At 38.2% G+C, this 17,212-nt stretch overlaps 1 protein-coding gene and 1 long non-coding RNA gene across 41 annotated transcripts in view; one reads left to right on the top strand and one right to left on the bottom strand.

Annotated features, from left to right (window-relative positions):
* The window catches only part of LOC145507181 (uncharacterized), a 349,446-nt gene that overhangs the window by 95,295 nt on the left and 236,939 nt on the right, over nucleotides 1-17,212 (bottom strand). The gene's annotated exons all lie outside the window — the stretch shown is intronic.
* Nucleotides 1-17,212, top strand: part of LOC145507178 (uncharacterized) — a 127,902-nt gene that overhangs the window by 1,502 nt on the left and 109,188 nt on the right. For 22 of the 40 annotated variants that reach the window (XR_014054642.1, XR_014054651.1, XR_014054645.1 and 19 more), the window contains exon 2: nucleotides 15,165-15,209. The exons of the other annotated variants lie outside the window; for them this stretch is intronic. The gene's annotated coding sequence lies outside the window, so the exon portion shown is untranslated. The remainder of the gene's footprint in view (nucleotides 1-15,164; nucleotides 15,210-17,212) is intronic. 40 annotated transcript variants of the gene reach the window in all.

Here is a 17,212-nt window from a genome sequence, read left to right as displayed (position 1 = left end):
TCCTACTACTGCACACCTATTAGAATGGCTACATTAAGAAACAAACAAAATCCTTAATATTCATTACCATGATTTCAGGTTATCTCTTATATTTTGCAGACTCAAATTTCCACCTTTCATTCAGACCTCTTCCTCAGCATCCCGTATTTAACTTTTTTTTGGAAATCATCTGAGTAACCCAGAGGCATGTCAAATCTAACACATCCAAAGCTGAATCCATCAGTTTTCAACTTGGCTTTTCCTGCTGTATTGTCTGCTTTGATTGGAAGACATTGTCATCTATAGGGTCTTATCGAAGCCAGACACCTGGAAGTCACCTCACATTTTAATCTGACAATCTGCTGGTCTTTCTCAATAGAAACCATGGCTACCATCACAATCTTGATTCAGGTCCTCATTATGCCACTCCTGCAGCTGGTCATCATGTCTCCTTCACATTCATCCTTCTCCCAGGAGCCAAGGAGATCTAGCTCAGATACAATCTGAAAATGTCACTCCCCTTCTAAATCCTTTTGAGGCCAAGAGAAGTCCAGGCTCCTTAACATGTCCCACAAGATCAACCATGATGTGACAATTGTCTACCTCTATAGTCTCATCTGTCTCCACTACTTACCATGAGCTTTTTCTCTAGCTGTCTAGTTCTGTGCCCACAACATGCTGCTCTGTTCCTCTCTGCCTTTAGTCAGGCGGCTACCTCAGCATGGAATACCCTTGGCCATTTTCTTCTGCCTAAATCCCTGCTACTCATTCTTTAAGACTAAATCAAAGAAGTAGTCCCAGAGATCCTGAAACTAGGTTAGGTATCTCCTTTTTGTTACAATAACACTCCATATATATACTTACTGGTCGATTTAGGTGTTTTGTAGTTGTGTATCTTCTTTATCAAACCATAAATTTCATGAAATCAGGGGCTTTATTTTATTTATATTCTCATCCCTAAGGCATATCACAGTGTCTGGCACATGGTAGGTATTCAATAAATGTTTGTTAAATAGGTCATTATTCACTATGAGCTGAGCAATTTCTTTGTTATGGTTATTTCTTTTTCAGTCTTTATGAAATGCAGAAAGTGATATTTTGATGACGGTCAAAAATCATTGGTGAAATTATCAAACATAAACATGCCTTGCTTATGATACTTTAGGAAGTCATTTATGTTGAAAGGCTCATGACATGTCACATATACTTTATATGCTCACTATTGAGTAGGTAAAATTTTCCAATGTGCTGATCGTTTTGTAGCATGTTTCGATTTTCAGATTTTCCTTGAGTGATTTCAAAATAGCTTCACAGGGAAAGAACATTGCCATAAAGAATAATTAGTAATCCAAAGGAAGGTATACTTTATCTCTTTTCAGGAAATCTATATTGAAAATGAAGTTATTCTGAGTTGGTAAAGAAATACTGTGTTTTTAAATACAGAAGTATTTTCATGTTTTACTTTTCAAAATTCAGTCAAAGGAACTTACTTTCACTATAGAATTCTTAAACACACCTTTCTACCTGCCTTCATTTCTCAATAGGAGTGTGGATTTGGAGGACTTTTCTGGAGGTAGATAAAGTAAACATGTTATGGCAGTCTTTTTTCTTCCCCACCTCAGCAAATATAAGCAGAAAAAAACTGGTGTCATCTTTTTTTTCCAGAGTGTTTCTGTGTGATTTGATTTCTGTCTTGCCATTTAAAACAGGTTTCAAGTATGACTGCATTTCCATCAATAATTTATCATTAAAAGTTTCAAACATATAGAAAAATTAAAACCGTTTTACAGTAAATATCCATATAGCTACCTCCTAGGTTTTCCAGTTTTAACCTTTTGCTACATGTGTTCAATCACATATTTATCCATCCACTCAGCCATCAACTTATGTTATTATTTTGTTGCATTTCTACCGGAGTTACAGACATAAGTACACGTGTGATTGCATTTTACTGCTCTTCTGTTTCTATGGCCTCACTTCCTGGTGTTCTCCACAGCACCACCCCACAGATATCTGTTTGTTCCTGGCTCCACTTCCTTGAAATCTTTGCCCAAAATTTACCTCCTCAGTGAGGCCTAACCTGTATAAAACTGACAGTTTCAGTCACTTCATCTGCTGTTTCCCCCCAGAGCACACATTCACCTTCTAACATAACCGTGTAATTTACTAATTTATTATGTTTATTGTCCATGACATCCTAGAATATAAGCACCAGAAAGTCAAGAATTTGTTGTTCCATTTGGTTTACTAATGTGAAAGAAACACCCAGAACAATGTTTGGCACATATGCTCAGTAGATATATGTTGAATGAATGAGTACACATCTACATATAGTAATATATTATAAATACATTATTTGTAAGGGAAGAATTATGCAGAGAGAAGTTTGAATGATGATTAAGAACTCAGATTTTGATATCATTCAGACCTGGGTTTAAATTTAGGTGTTTCTGCTCAGTAGTGTTAATGAACCAAACTTGGGTCTGCTTGCCTGTGCACAGTAAAGCTAATCTACTGACACTGAGTTGTGGTGAAGGAAAGTACAGCATTTATTGAAGGGCGCCACGCAAGGGGAGTGGGTAGCTCATGTTCAAAAGATCCAAACTCCCCAGTGGCTTTCAGGAAAGTGTTGTTGTTTTTAATTAATTTTTATTGGCGTTTATATAGGTGCTTAGGAAAGGGGGTTTTAAAGGCGTTGTAAGGGAGGAGACTGCAGGGTACGTGATCAGCTTATGCATAGTTCTCACATTGGTTGACATCAAGGTGAAGTTTCAAGCATCATCAACCTTTGGATCTCAACAGGTCTAGGGTCTATGTGCTTGTGGGCATTGTTTTCATCTGGTGGGGGTCTGCATCCTCTAAAGACAATTTAGGAATGTGTGTCAGCCCTTTATATCTTTTAGGGAACTGTGAGATCAGTGATTCAGCCATGTTAAAGAATCTGTAGTAACTGATTACTGGTAATAATCTATAGTCTAAATTGTTACCAGTTTCCCAGCCCAACATCTCTTCTTTGTTTCTGTACCTTCACATTTCCTGCTGTTGCTGCTGCTAAGTCGCTTCAGTCGTGTCCGACTCTGTGCGACCCCACAGATGGCAGCCCATCAGGTTCCTCTGTCCCTGGGATTCTCCTGGCAAGAACACTGGAGTGGGTTGCCATTTCCTTCCATTTCCTTCTCCAATGCATGAAAGTGAAAAGTGAAAGTGAAGTCGCTCAGTCATGTCCGACTCTTCGTGACCCCATGGACTGTAGCCTACCAGGCTCCTCCATCCATGGGATTTTCCAGGAATCATTAGCTATTGAGCCAGTCTTTTGAGACTCAAGGGAAACTGGTTGTGTGTTAGTCACTCAGTTGTGTCCTACTCTTTGCAGCCCCATAGGCTAGCCCACCAGGCTCCTCTGTCCATGGAATTCTCCAGGCAAGAATACTAGAGTGGTTTGCCATTCCCTTCTCCAGGGATCTTCCTGACCCAGGGATCAAACCCAGGTCTCCCGCATTTCAGGCAGGTTCTTTACCGTCTGAGCCACCAGGGAAGTGTTTTACTTCAAAGGACAGGGACACAAGGGCTTGTATATGGTTTCAGTAGTGCATTCCCTTTCTAAACCTCAGTTGTCTCATCTGTGAAATAGAGATAATAATACCATCCTTCATAGGATTATTATGAGGCTAAATGAAAGAATACATATTAAGGGCTTAGCACAGTATCAGGCATTTAGTGAAGACTCAATCAATAATGGCAGATATGGAGTTTGAAATTAATTTTATGGTAATCTACAGTGTCTATCAGATTATGAGAATCAGATTCATCTTTCACCAAGATTGATTCTCATTCTTTTCCTCGTTCACTGTAGTTCTCTGAAATCCTGACATAGATCAATTAGACCTTTAGGTGGACTATTTTATTGATTCACAAGAGTCATCTTAAACAAACATTATTATTATACTCTGAGATACTTTTTCTGAGAAAAACTTTGTTTCTATCATTCTGTCATTGACTTTCACACTGTAGACTTGATTGGCACCAAATAAATGTTGCCTACCAATATGTTAATATTCAAAGTAGAAGAAAGCTAGCATGCAGATGAACTTTGTATTTTAGGAAACAAAATCTGATGAGCAGAGAAAATGTTCACTCGGATTCTAAACAATTAATTTTTAAAAATTTTAGATGCTCAGCAACAATTAAAAAGATAATTGTAGTCCATTCTACAACACAATACTATATAGCAATTAAAACGGTGAACTACTGCTGCATAAAACAGCCTGGATGAATCTCAGAATCTCAATATGGACGAGTAAAAGAGTACTTTGAAGATGGTATATAACTTTCATACAGCAAAGTCCACAAAATCTTAAATGTACAATTTGAGAAGTCTGCTCTAAACATTGTTGTATCTGTCTTTTGTTGGAAGTAAGCGGTATATACCGTTTCTCTTGGTATATACCCAAGAATTTGAATACCTGTGTTAATAGGATGCATGTGTTTTTACTACAGTGGAAGTGAAAGTTGCGCAGTCATGTCCAACTCTTTGCGACTCCATGGACTATACAGTCCATGGAACTCTCCAGGCCATAATACTGGAGTGGGTAGCCTTTCCCTTCTCAAGGGGATCTTCCCCAACAGGCAGTTTCTTTACCAGCTGAGCCACAAGGAAAGCCCTTTGACTACAGTAGATGGTGCTAAATCTTGCCAATAATGAATGAGTTCCTATTCCTCCATATCCTTGCCAATATTTGGTATGGTGAGTCCTTAAAATTTTAGTGACTGTGTATTGCTATCTCATTATGGTTTCAGTATGCAGTTCCTTGATAATTAAGATATTTATCACCTCATATGCAATTTTTTTTGAGTCGTTCTTTAATTTCTTTATTTTTTAATGTTAATAAAACTATCTTTTTTGTGTTGGATGAAAGTGGTTTTTTGTTTGTTTACCATATGATTCTGTTTATATAAAATTCTATAAAAGGCAAAAGGTTAGTGGCAGAGAGATCAGTGGTGACCAGGGGTCAAGGATGGGAGAAAGGATTGACTGCAGGACACATGAGGGAACTTTTTAACGTGATGAAAATAATCTGTATCTTAATTGTAATGGTGGTTGTAATTTGTCAAAACTCATCTAATTGTATACTGAAAATTGATCAATTTTATTGTATGTAAGTTATACTTAAGTAAAAAGCTGATTAAAAAATTGAAGTAGGTAAAAGTAGTTTGCTCATGAAAAAATAGGAAATGTGAACTTCCCTGGTGGCTCAGACGGTAAAGCATCTGCCTACAATGCGGGAGATACGGGTTCAATCACTGAGTCAGGAAGATCTCCTGGAGAAGGAAGTGGCAACCCACTCCAGTATTCTTGCCTGGCAAATCCCATGAATGGAGGAGCCTGGTAGGCTACAGTCCATGGGGTCACAAAGAGTTAGACACAACTGAGTGACTTCACTTCACTTCAAAAGTAGTTTGTTCATGAAAAAATAGGAAATGTGCTCTTGAAAGAGAAAGAAGAATATAACATTCTGTCACAAATCAAAATAGCAATGATTCAATGGACATGAGTTTGAGCAAACTCTGAAAGATAGTAAAGAAAGGGAAATCTGGCGTACTGCAGTTCATGGGGTTGCAAAGAGTTGGACGTGATGTAGTGACTGAGCAACAAGTAGTTCAGGTATTTCAATTTCAGTGTTTTTGGTAGTATATTTTCCAGCCTCATCTCTTGTGCTGAGCATTAGTCTCTAGTAATACCAAACTTGCTAAGAGGTCCCCCATCTGCAAAGTATTGTGTTTCTCTCTGTAGTCATTTGCTTATGCCGAACAGTTGCCTGAAACAGTTTCTTTGCTTATCCTCCCCTGAGACTCCAATTTCTTCTCTCCATCCTCTGGCTAACTCATATCTATCCTTGAAGAGTCAGTTTGGAATTCACTTTGGATGAAAGTGTTTTTGAAGATAATATTAATTGAAGACATTTCTAAGCAAGTTTATTTATTTATTTTTAAAGATAGCAAACACTATCATTTTTCTAATCTCTTTGCTGTACTTATACAAACAGTATTTTTCCAATTTTATTGAGATATATTTGACACATAACATGGTGTAAATATGTGTACAGTAAGTTTACTTTTTTTTAAAAGCAAAAGTATTTCCCCCATCACAATGTTATTTAAGTGCTGAATCTGTACCTGTAAGTAAGCAAAATGATTTACAAATTAAGATACTTTCAGTAGGAATATGTATGCACCAGCGACTGTGTGTATCTAAAGAATATAGTCATGTCCAGAGAGGATGCCCATGGTCAGGATGCCCATTTACTCCAGCTCTGTTGCCAAGTCACTATGTGAGTTTGGACTAGGTTTGCTGTCAGTGAAATAGATATATTTAGCTAGATGATTTCTAAGAAACACTCTAAGATTCAGAAACTTCTTTCTGTAGAAGGAGCAAGTTAGAATGCAAAGAATATTAGACCGGGAATCCACCTGGGATCTTTGCACTTGTGGGCCTTTGCTTTGTTTCATGGTTCTAAACCCCAGAGAGTCTCTTTGTCATCGACCTCCTCTTTTCCTACCTTCCCTCCTTTAACAGATTCTGATATGAAGCAGTGAGCAAGGCAGTGATTCCATAAGCCTGGAAATTAGCATAACCAGAATATAAATTTTTTTAAAACCACATAAGTTCTTGTCGTTATTAAATATGTACACTAATAAACTCTGTGGACATTGAGTTATTCAGATAATATGGTCACTTATGTTACTTAGAGGCTGATTTTTTTCCTGTGGTAAATCTAGAAACCTTTTTAACCAAAATTAAACCCCTGTCTATATCAAGTTGCAGAATTTCCACAAACTTAATTTTCCTGGAGTGGATTTGGTTTTCATTTTCTAAATCCTAGGCAGGCATAGGGCATGATTCATCTTAACCTGATTTTCTTGCATTTTAGTTTATTTGATTTTTTTGCTTGATTTACAGTAAAGTTTTCTGCTGTAACTGAGTAGCATTGTTTCTTTTCAGCAGTTTTCAGCACCTCACTTTCCAAGTTCATTACATTTTCTGAAAATAATGGCTTATTGGTATCCAGACTCAAATAGAATCTATTTTAATCTTATCTTCGCTTCTGGTTATTGCTCCTCTTTGAACGTTCATTAAATAATAGGCACTTGATAAAATGCAACAGTAGTATCAAAGATACTGTTTATGCTATGAATACCAATTTCAGAAGCAGTAGAAAGCTGTGATTAAGAACCTGGGCTTTGGATTCATGTCAATGTATGGCAAAACCAATACAATATTGTAAAGTAAAAAAAAACAACCTGGGCTTTGAAGTCAGACTGCTGCTACTGCTACTGCTAAGTCGCTTCAGTCGTGTCCGACTCTGTGCGACCCCATAGACGGCAGCCCACCAGGCTCCGCCATCCCTGGGATTCTCCAGGCAAGAATATTGGAGTGGGTTGCCATTTCCTTCTCCAGTGCATGAAAGGGAAAAGTGAAAGTGAAGTCGCTCAGTCGTGTCCGACTCTCAGTGACCCCATGGACTGTAGCCTACCAGGCTCCTCCATCCATGGGATTTTCCAGGCAAGAGTACTGGAGTGGGGTGCCATTGCCTTCTCCGAAGTCAGACTACTCGACTTGAATTCTGGCCCTCCGTGCTGAAAGTGTGACCTTAGGAACATTCCTGAATCCTTAGATATATTATGTGTAAAATGTAGATAATAAAGGTAGTTATCTCATAGGACTGTCTTGTGGATTACAGGCAGTAATACTGTGTATAAATTGCTCTGAACAGTGTCTTGTACTTAGTAATCATTCAGTTCTTAGCTGCCATTATAAATATTACTACCTTTAGATGTTTTCTGAGGATTAAATGTAGTAATGTATGTAAAGTGTATATCAAAAGGCCTTCAGTGTGGTACACAATTAACATTAGTTGATATGTTACCAGACAAAGATTTTTTTCTGATCAGTTGGTTTTTACAAAATTTCTCTATGTCTAACTAAAGCTGCACTTTGGGACCATTCTCTCCTCTCTCCTCTCCCCTCACCCAAAAAGTGAACTTGCCATTAATATATTTGTACTCAGAAAACGTACGGATTTCTAGGCTAAAGCGCAAACCTTTTAAAAATTATAATGTAGCTGAAATGTTATTTATAATGAAAGGAAGCAAATGTGGTATTAATCACTACTAAAAAAAGACAAATGTTTTTCTTTCAATAATAATACAATGACATTTCCTTCCAATTATTTCCTTTCCTAATAATTTTGGTCTATGACCAATTAAACTCCATCAGTAAGTTGGGGATACTTGAGGGGATTATGGCATTGTGTTGTCTGCAGCCAGTCCTTTTCTTGAAGAAGCTGTAATAATCTTACATGGAAACTACACTCAGAAGTCATACTGATCTTGATTCCTTGCTTATACCTAGTTCCTAAGGACCAACATCTCTATCTTGCTGTTTCAAGAGACTGAACCATACAACTGATTTCAGTCTTTTGACTTAATTTCTTGCCTTCGGATGCATCTCCCCCTGAATGAGTTCCCTTTTGCAAAGCGAGACCCCCACAAAGTTAAATACTCACCTGTCTGAAACCATCAGGGTTACTGAGTACCTTTGAATAGGTAGTGCACCAAAAGTGCCATTCACATAGACTGCATACAGCCTGCCCAGCTGCACATGGTGGCCCAATGACCAGTTTTCTATTTCTTAAACTATTGTTCACCTGCTATGTTCTTTTTTGAGTATGTACCCTGGATCTGTGTTACTTGATTTTTGTTTGTTTTTATTTTAAGGTAATATTATATGCTGTATCATTGTGTACTAGAGTAGCACTTTTAAAGAGTAGTCTTCATTAGACAGCATGTAATGAGATTGCTGCCCAGGTTTGTGAAAATGAAAGTAGCTCAGTCGTGTCTGATTCTTTGTGACCCTATGGACTACACAGCCCATGGAATTCTCCAGGCCAGAATACTGGAGTGGGTAGCTGTTTCCTTCTCCAGGGGATCTTCCCAACCCAGGGATCAAACCCAGGTCTCCCACATTGTAGGTGGATTCTTTACTAGCTGAGCCCAAATTGTTTTATCTCATCTTCCTTGTATATTGGGATTCACTGGTGGCTCAGACAGTAAAGAATCCACCTGCAATGCGGGAGACCTGGGTTTGATCCCTGGGTTGGGAAGATCCCCTGGAGGAAGGCATAGAAACCCAGTCCAGTATTCTTGCCTGTAGAATCCCCATGGACAGAGGAGTCTGGAGGGCTATGGTCTGTGGGGTTGCAAAGAGTTGGACACGACTGAGTGACTAAGCTTTGTATATTACTTCCAGTTATTTTGTTTTAACTTTCACAGCCGCTCATTGCTTAGTATTGTTACATCTACCTGGAATACTCCTTCTCTACTCCATAGGCATCTTAACTTTTAAACTCTAGTCTAAAATACAGTATATTTTAAATGTATACTATAGTATCTCACCTGAGCTGCAATCTCTTTCCTTTCTTCCACTTCTCATTTCCTTTAATGTTTTATTATTATTGCTTGTTATTTCTTTAGTTACACTGTGGATTTGAAGGACAAGGGCAGTGTTTTACCTGTTTTTATATTCTCTGTAACATCTGTATCAGTACTTGGCTCTTAACAGATGCTCAGTATTTGCAGAGTGACTTGGTGAGACTGCTGCTTAACAAGAGCCATCAAGTAGATATGCTTAATGGAACTGAGAAGGGAGAGACTAAACAGAGGGAAGTGATTTGATGAACTATTATAGTGATTTGTAGATTAAGTGATAATCAATCTTGAATCTATTCAGTGGCACAATAAGTTGAGGTGCATTAATTATATAAATCAATGTGGATGATGATGAACATAATTAAATGGACGAAGGGAAGACAAGGATTGATTAAAATCTGATGTCAATCCAAACTGGATCCTGTTTCAATCCAAGCTTCTAAACTTACTTTTAGAAGTTTACATCAAATGTCAGGAGAATAAAAATAAATTCAGACCTAAGTTAATGATATTCTACATTCACCTTAGTAATGTTTAAAACCACAAAGAAATGTATCATTAAAAAACTCTCGGTTTTTCCAGGGTGTCATGACATTTGATTATTTTAAACATGAAATCCAGTTTTTTTGTGAAATTCAACAAAACTAGAATGAGCTATGGGATTTTTCCCCCCTCTTGTAACCAGCTGGATACAGGAATAAATAGAGTGAGAGTTGAGACTATTACTAATTTATGCAAATTACTTGAAATACTTTTATGCCTTTCTCCCCAAAAGCCCTGAGAGCTAGACATACAAATTTCTGGAGCACCACATTTTTAACATATTCTTGCATATTCGTGAGTGTCCACCACATGCAGAGATTTAGCTTAATTCCTTTCACAACTAATTTGTATCCCTATAATACCTATTAGACCTTAATTGTCCCTGGTTCAACACAATAAATATTTATTGAGTGTCTTGTGTTTATATAAGGCTATGTGTCCTATATTCTTAGGGAAAAAGAAAACATAAGTTACTATCTATGCCCTCTAGAAATTATATTCAGGTGGCAAAAACAGCATCAGTAGCTGTGTTCCATAGTGATAACGTGATAATAGGCAGCAATACATGCTGTAATAAAGGTACAGGCAGTGTACAGTGGGAGAAGAGAGCGAAAAGGGGATTAATTAAACTGGATAACACTCTAATAGCTTGATCTAATTCTGTTCTTTTTGTAATATCTAGGTAACACAAGGAAACTCTGGATGTTTGACTGATCACCAGATAACCATTTTATTTATGTCACAGTTTGGAGGGGGGAACTATATTGCAGATGAACTATTTAGTTGCAGATGAACTTCAGCCTTACAAACATGTTAACTGGATTTTCCAGGTTACCCAGAATACCAGTGTCATAGCAATGTACTAATACTACATTTACCTGTTTCTGACATACAAAAATCTGGGCATCATTTTGTCAACTTTATTAGTGTTTGGGGAGAGGTAGGGGGTGTGTATTTCTAATTTAGACATTTCTTCTTTCAGATACCAGCTTGAAGGTTACTTGATGACCATACAATCTGTACAGGAAAGTGAATGTTATTACCTGGATGCTGGGAAAACATAAGGAAATAGCAATCTTCCACACAACATACAGGTTAATGGGGTTCTTGTGAGCCCCATTTTTATAAGTTCTCCTTCAGAAGTCTGTTTCCTGGACAGAAATTTGAATTGGTTGCCCTGTGGGGTTGGTGTTCATAAATGAGTGACTCACCTTTTAAGGATTCCAGACAGCTAAGTACACCATAATTGCAGAGTGTTTTGTTTTTTCCATGAAAACTGCCAAAGTCATATTGAAAAATTTCAGTTATAGGATGAATTATGTTTTGTGGTCTATTTTTATGAAACTGTTTTCATAGAAAAATGAGTACTAGTGACTGCTAGTTTAAAATGTTGTGAATATACCTACACAATATAGTCATGCCTTCTGCGTACTCAGCAGAAACAGAATGTCCACTTATGTATCTATTTCAGTAGTTAATTCCTGGCTTCCTCAGGAAAAGGAAACCATGGTGTGGAAATACTTCTTATTCTTTGGGCCTGATATTATGTATGGCATTCTTCTGTAGAGAATGTACATAAATCGTTGCCTAGTTTGCATCATTTTCAAAGAATAGCAGGATCAATAGGATTTCCATTGTTAACTAATGCCCTGTCCTTGTAGGTAGTTGGAGTTGTAATTTAAGTTTTCTCTTTGTAGTGCCATCCCTACCATTGTTTTTTTCTTTCCTACTCACGGTAAGGTTTTCCTCATATTGTTTGTTGAACATGTATCCCTCTACCCATTCTCTTAATCTCTTCTCCCACGTTCACAGAGCCCTAGCTTCATCCATTATGGTGGTGATTTAGTCACTAAGTTGTGTCTGAGTCTTGCAACCCATGGACCCCCTTGTAGCCCGCCAGGCTCCTCTGTCCATGGGGTTCTCCAGGCAAGAATACTAGAGTGGGTTGCCATTTCCTTTTGCAGGGGATCTTCCTGACCCAGGGATTGAACCTGGGTTTCCTGCACTGCAGGCAGTTTCTTTACCGACTGAGCTACCAGGGAAGCCCATTATCCTCTTCCCTAATTTCAACTACTCCCTCACTGCTGGCTTTTTACCTTCTGCATATTAGAGTGTACTCATCTTAAAAATAATCAGAACAACCTTCCTCTAATTGTTACCCCATCTAGCTATTACCCAATACTTCTTCCCCTCACATAGCATGTTTTGCAAAAATATCCAGAGATCATCTCAGATTCCTCCTTCCTGCTATTTTGTTAATCCTGCTGTTCTTTAATCTGATTTTCATCCCTTCTACAGTGAAACCATGGTCTCTAATGACCTGTGTTACATTCTGCTGCTGGATCTTTGCAGCTTTGTTGATTCTTCCTTGGTTTGTGACACCATTTCTCTTCAATTTCTATGTTTTCGTTCCCTCTACTTTTCAAACGTTGGTGTTTTGGGGGATGCTTTTCTTGGTCTTATTCATTCTTTTCTTGTTCTACAAACTCCAATTTGATACCTTATTCATTCCTGTAATTCCAGAATCGTTGTTAAAGTTATGACCCTCGTGTCTGTATTTTCACTTGCAATAACTTTCCCGAACTGCCGTCTCACACGTTCAGCCATATGTCTGCTATACTTAGTTGTTTCACAGCATCTCAGTACATACAGAACTGAACTCTACTCTTCCCACCACGGATGCTGTTCTTCCTGGATTCCATTTAGTGACAAGAAGCACCATCCAGACCAAACCCTGATGCGTCCCTAAGTGCCGACCCCTTCAAAATCAAATAAGTATGTTCCCATTTTACCTCCTTATATCTCTTGTTTCTGACTCCATCTTTCCAATTCCAAAGGTTACTGTTTTCCTCTGGAATTACCTCATCACTTCTTAAGACTGATTCCAATCTCATCTGATATTTAATCTATTTATAAAAGTGTTCCAGTTTGTTTTTTTTGGGGGGGGGGGAGTGGTTGGTTTCTATTTTGTTTTTTTTCTCTGAAACACATCTTTTACTTTATTCTCCTGCTTGAAATCCTTCAGTGCTTTCCAACTACATTCAAGGTACACTCCCACTTCTTAGCATAGTGTCTGTAAGATATTTTGTATTCTGGGCCCAGTGTTTCTCTCTGGCTGCACCTCTTAACTCTCCTATGTGCAAGTCAACTTTGTATCAGGTCCCAGAGGGCACTCCATTCTTCACCTTCCACACTGTCTGTTTCTCCTTCTTACCCTGCCCAGCTCTCATACTTCTATTAGCATTTCTTCCAGGCCTCTGCTTTTCTTTCTCACCTACTCATTTGGCATTGCCGTGTTTCCTATGTCATGTTTCTTTTATCACACTAATTAATTCTGTTGTAATGGTTTATCTGAGTCTTTCCTAGATCAAAACTCCCTGGCAGCAGGAATTGTGTATTATCTCTGTATCATGCCATCTAGAATGTACCCATGGAATATCCTTAATAAAAGTTTGTTGGGAAAAAAATCTCTGATGTCTGATTTACATCAGAAATAATCACTACTGTTACAATTGCAATTAAATTGTATAATGTATAGCAGGCTTATTCTTTAAAAATGGTCTAAATTCCTCTCTGAACCAAGAACTTGCTGCTGCTGCTGCTAAGTCGCTTCAGTCGTGTCCGACTCTGTGCGATCCCATGGACGGCAGCTCACCAGGCTCCGCCGTCCCTAGGATTCTCCAGGCAAGAACACTGGAGTGGGTTGCCATTTCCTTCTCCAGTGCATGAAAGGGAAAAGTGAAAGTGAAGTTGCTCAGTCGTGTCCGACTCGTAGCGACCCCATGGACTGTAGCCTACCAGGCTCCTCCATCCATGGGATTTTCTAGGCAAGAGTACTAGAGTGGGGTGCCATTGCCTTCTCTGGAACCAAGAACTTAGAGGTTAGAGAAAGTAGCTCAGGAATACAGGTGGCAGTAAATTTGTAGAGCCTTTGCAATGCAATTCTGGGCCAGATTTCATAGGTTAAGGGCACAGTCTTCCACAAGAGTGCCCTCATTTCATTCACCAGCTACAAGCTTATGATTTCCCAGAGCTACCCTCATTTCTGACCAGCTGCTTACAAATTTGGGAAGTTCCCTTGACCTGTTCTGGAGAAGGAAATGGCAACTCACTCCAGTGTTATTACCTGGAGAATCCCAGGGACAGCGGAGCCTGACGGGCTGCCGTCTATAGGGTCGCACAGAGTCGGGTATGACTGAAGCGACTTAGCAGCAGCAGCAGCTTGACCCGTTCAGGTTTGATTATTCATTAGAAGAATTCACAGAATTCAGGAAAGCACTAAATATAAATTATAATTTTATTAAGGCACAGAAGATTCAAATCAGAACCAGTCAAAAGAAGAGACTTACAGGGTGATGTCTGGAGGGGCCCGATGTGTGAGGTTTCCGTGTCAGTTTCCATGTCCTTTCCCCATGGAGTCAGCTACCTGCCTCACGTCAATGTGTGACAGTGATTAGTGTATCACTAACCAGGGAAGCATATCTGAGCTTCAGTGTCCAGAGTTTTTATTGGGATTCATTACGTAAGTATGACTGACTAAATAACTGGTCATGCATGCATGCAAGGTTAGTTGCTCAGTTGTGTCCAGCTCTTTGTGATCCTATGGGCTGTAGCCTGCCAGATTCCTCTGTTCCTGGGATTCTCCAGGCAAGAATACTGAAATGGGTAGCCATGCCCTCCTCCAGGGGATCTTCCCCATCCAGGGATTGAACCCACATCTCCTGACTGGAAGGAGGATTCTTTACCACTGAGCTACCTGGGAAACCCCAGAAATCATTGGCCATAGGTTGAACTCAATCTCCATCCTCCCTCCCCTCCACACAGGTTGTACTGATACTGTATGGGTTAAGGTCCCAGTCTTATAATCTCATGATTGCTCTTTCTAGCATGTCTCTGCCCTATCCTGAATCTTACTAGTATAAACTCTAGAAGCCCACCATGAATAACAGAGCCACTCCTATCACTGGCAAAATCCCAAGGCTTTAGAGGCTACCTCACAGGAACTGGGGACAGAAACCAGCTATATTCTCTGGCCAGTAGTCTTAGACCATCTACAGTTAAAACAAGTCTGGCTACCAGAATTGAAAGTTATGTAAAGCCTAAATTATATTGGTACTCTAGAATTTGTATTCATTTATCTTTTTTAATCATTCCAGAAAAGGACCATGGTCTAAAGGAAATGAAAACAGAGTATCGAAGAGGTATTTGCACTTTTGTGTTTATTGTAACATCGTTCATATTAGCCAAGATATGGAAACAACCTAAGTGTCCATCAACAAATGAAGAGATAAAGAAGATGCAGTGTATGTGTATGTGTGTGTGTGTGTGTGTGTGTATACACACACATATACATGTATATATGTGCACATACACAATGGAATATTCAGGCATGAGAAGGAAGGAAATCCTGCCATTTGCAACAACATGGATGGCCCTTAAAGACATTAAACAAAGTGAAATAAGCCAGACACAAACAAATTCTGCATGGTATCACTTATATGTATAATCTTTTAAAAAATTGTAGAAAAGTGGTTTCCAGGGTCTGGGGGTGGTGGGAAATACGGAGAAGTTACAAAAGGTTACAAACTTTCAGCTATGAGATAATGAAGTCTGAGGAACTGATATATAACATGGTGACTATAGTTTATATAACACTGTATTGTATAATTGAAATTTGCTAAGACAGTGAACTTTAAATGTTCTTAAATGGGGTGGGGCAAGGAATTTGACATTCATGTACAGTTTAAAAGTCTTAATGGCACTTAAAAAAACTGAATTGATAGCATAAATTTCCATTTGGCAAAATCTGTTAGAGACTGTCCAGACAAGAAAAATTTATCAGAATTAGGAACTACTTCTGAGTTAGATTATACCAACTTCACTTAGAGAATATGTTTCAGAAATTGTGCTAATGCGAACATTAAGAGCATATAAAGAGAATAAAACTTGGATGATCCTTCTTATAAAGCTGATGATCTATGAAATCTTGTTAGGTCCTGCATCAAACAAATTAAATTGAATAGATAAAGTAATCTTCCCTAGAAAAGATTTATTTCTTTCCTCCATTTGGTATTTCTTACTGATTTAATATTTTTACCATTTATAATACATCAAATTTTATTTATAAACAGGAATTAAATCTTGATTAAGATTTCCACCTACATTAAAGTTACCTTAAGTAGCCAGACAGTGTTAAATGTATTTTAACAATATTGACAGTCTTTCTTAAGAGCTGTTAGGCTGGACTGAAATAAAACTCATAGGAAGAAATCTGAAAATCTCTCTATGACTTTAACCTCCAAAACTTTGAAAAATTTACAGAGGCTAAAACAGTACATTGGTTTTAGATAGTGTGAATAAAAATGACTTGTGATTAGAGGATCTCTGTTTCTGCAGAATAATAAAATATTCTGACTTGCCCTCTTACTGATAATAGCAATAAATGATAGATAAATGAACAACTGAATTAACAAATTTTAAAAATTCACAGGCCAAAAACAAAATGAATACAGAAACCCAGGGAGCTAAATTAGTGCATAAGTTGCCTTTTGCCCCAGGAATTTGTGCAAAAGCATTTGACCCTGAGCTTCCTCTGCACAAATCAGACTACTGAGGGCAGAGACAAACTCTGTAGCCACCAAGGCAGTCTAATAAGAATCCTCTCTTGTAAACAGAGCTGTCTTCAGAGGGCTATACCCTCAGTTTAAGAGTGAGCCTAAACGTAAGCTTGTCCCACCAAAGGTAACAGCAAGGAAAATTAATTAAAAAATGAACTTTCGCTTAGCTGGGGATTTCAAGCTGTAGATCTCAAGCCAAATATGCCTGCTGTCTGTTTTTGTATAGCCTGTGAGCAAAGCATTATTTTTACATTTTTAAATGGTTGAAACAAATCAAAAGAACCATATTTCATGACATGAAAATTATATATGAAATTCAAATTTTAGTGTCTATAAAGTTTTATTGAAACAGCCATGCTTATTCATGTATGTATTGTCTGTGGCTACTTTTGCACTGGAATAGCTGAGTTAAGCAATTACAGTAGATACTATGCATGGCCTGCAAAGCCTAAAGTAGTTACTATCTGGACCTTTACCAAAAAAAATTCTCAACCCTTAGTTTAGGATTTATAATGGTTAGAAATCATTCATGCTTTTTTTAGGTGCAACTCATTACCCATGAGATACTACATAGTCCTTTATGTAAA

The sequence above is a fragment of the Giraffa tippelskirchi genome, chromosome 5 (assembly GCF_054371585.1).
Source record: "Giraffa tippelskirchi isolate mGirTip1 chromosome 5, T2T-mGirTip1v1.2.pri, whole genome shotgun sequence".
Lineage (NCBI taxonomy): Eukaryota > Metazoa > Chordata > Mammalia > Artiodactyla > Giraffidae > Giraffa > Giraffa tippelskirchi.
The sequence above is the reverse complement of the archived record's forward strand: the minus strand, read 5'-3'. Positions and strand labels throughout refer to the sequence as shown.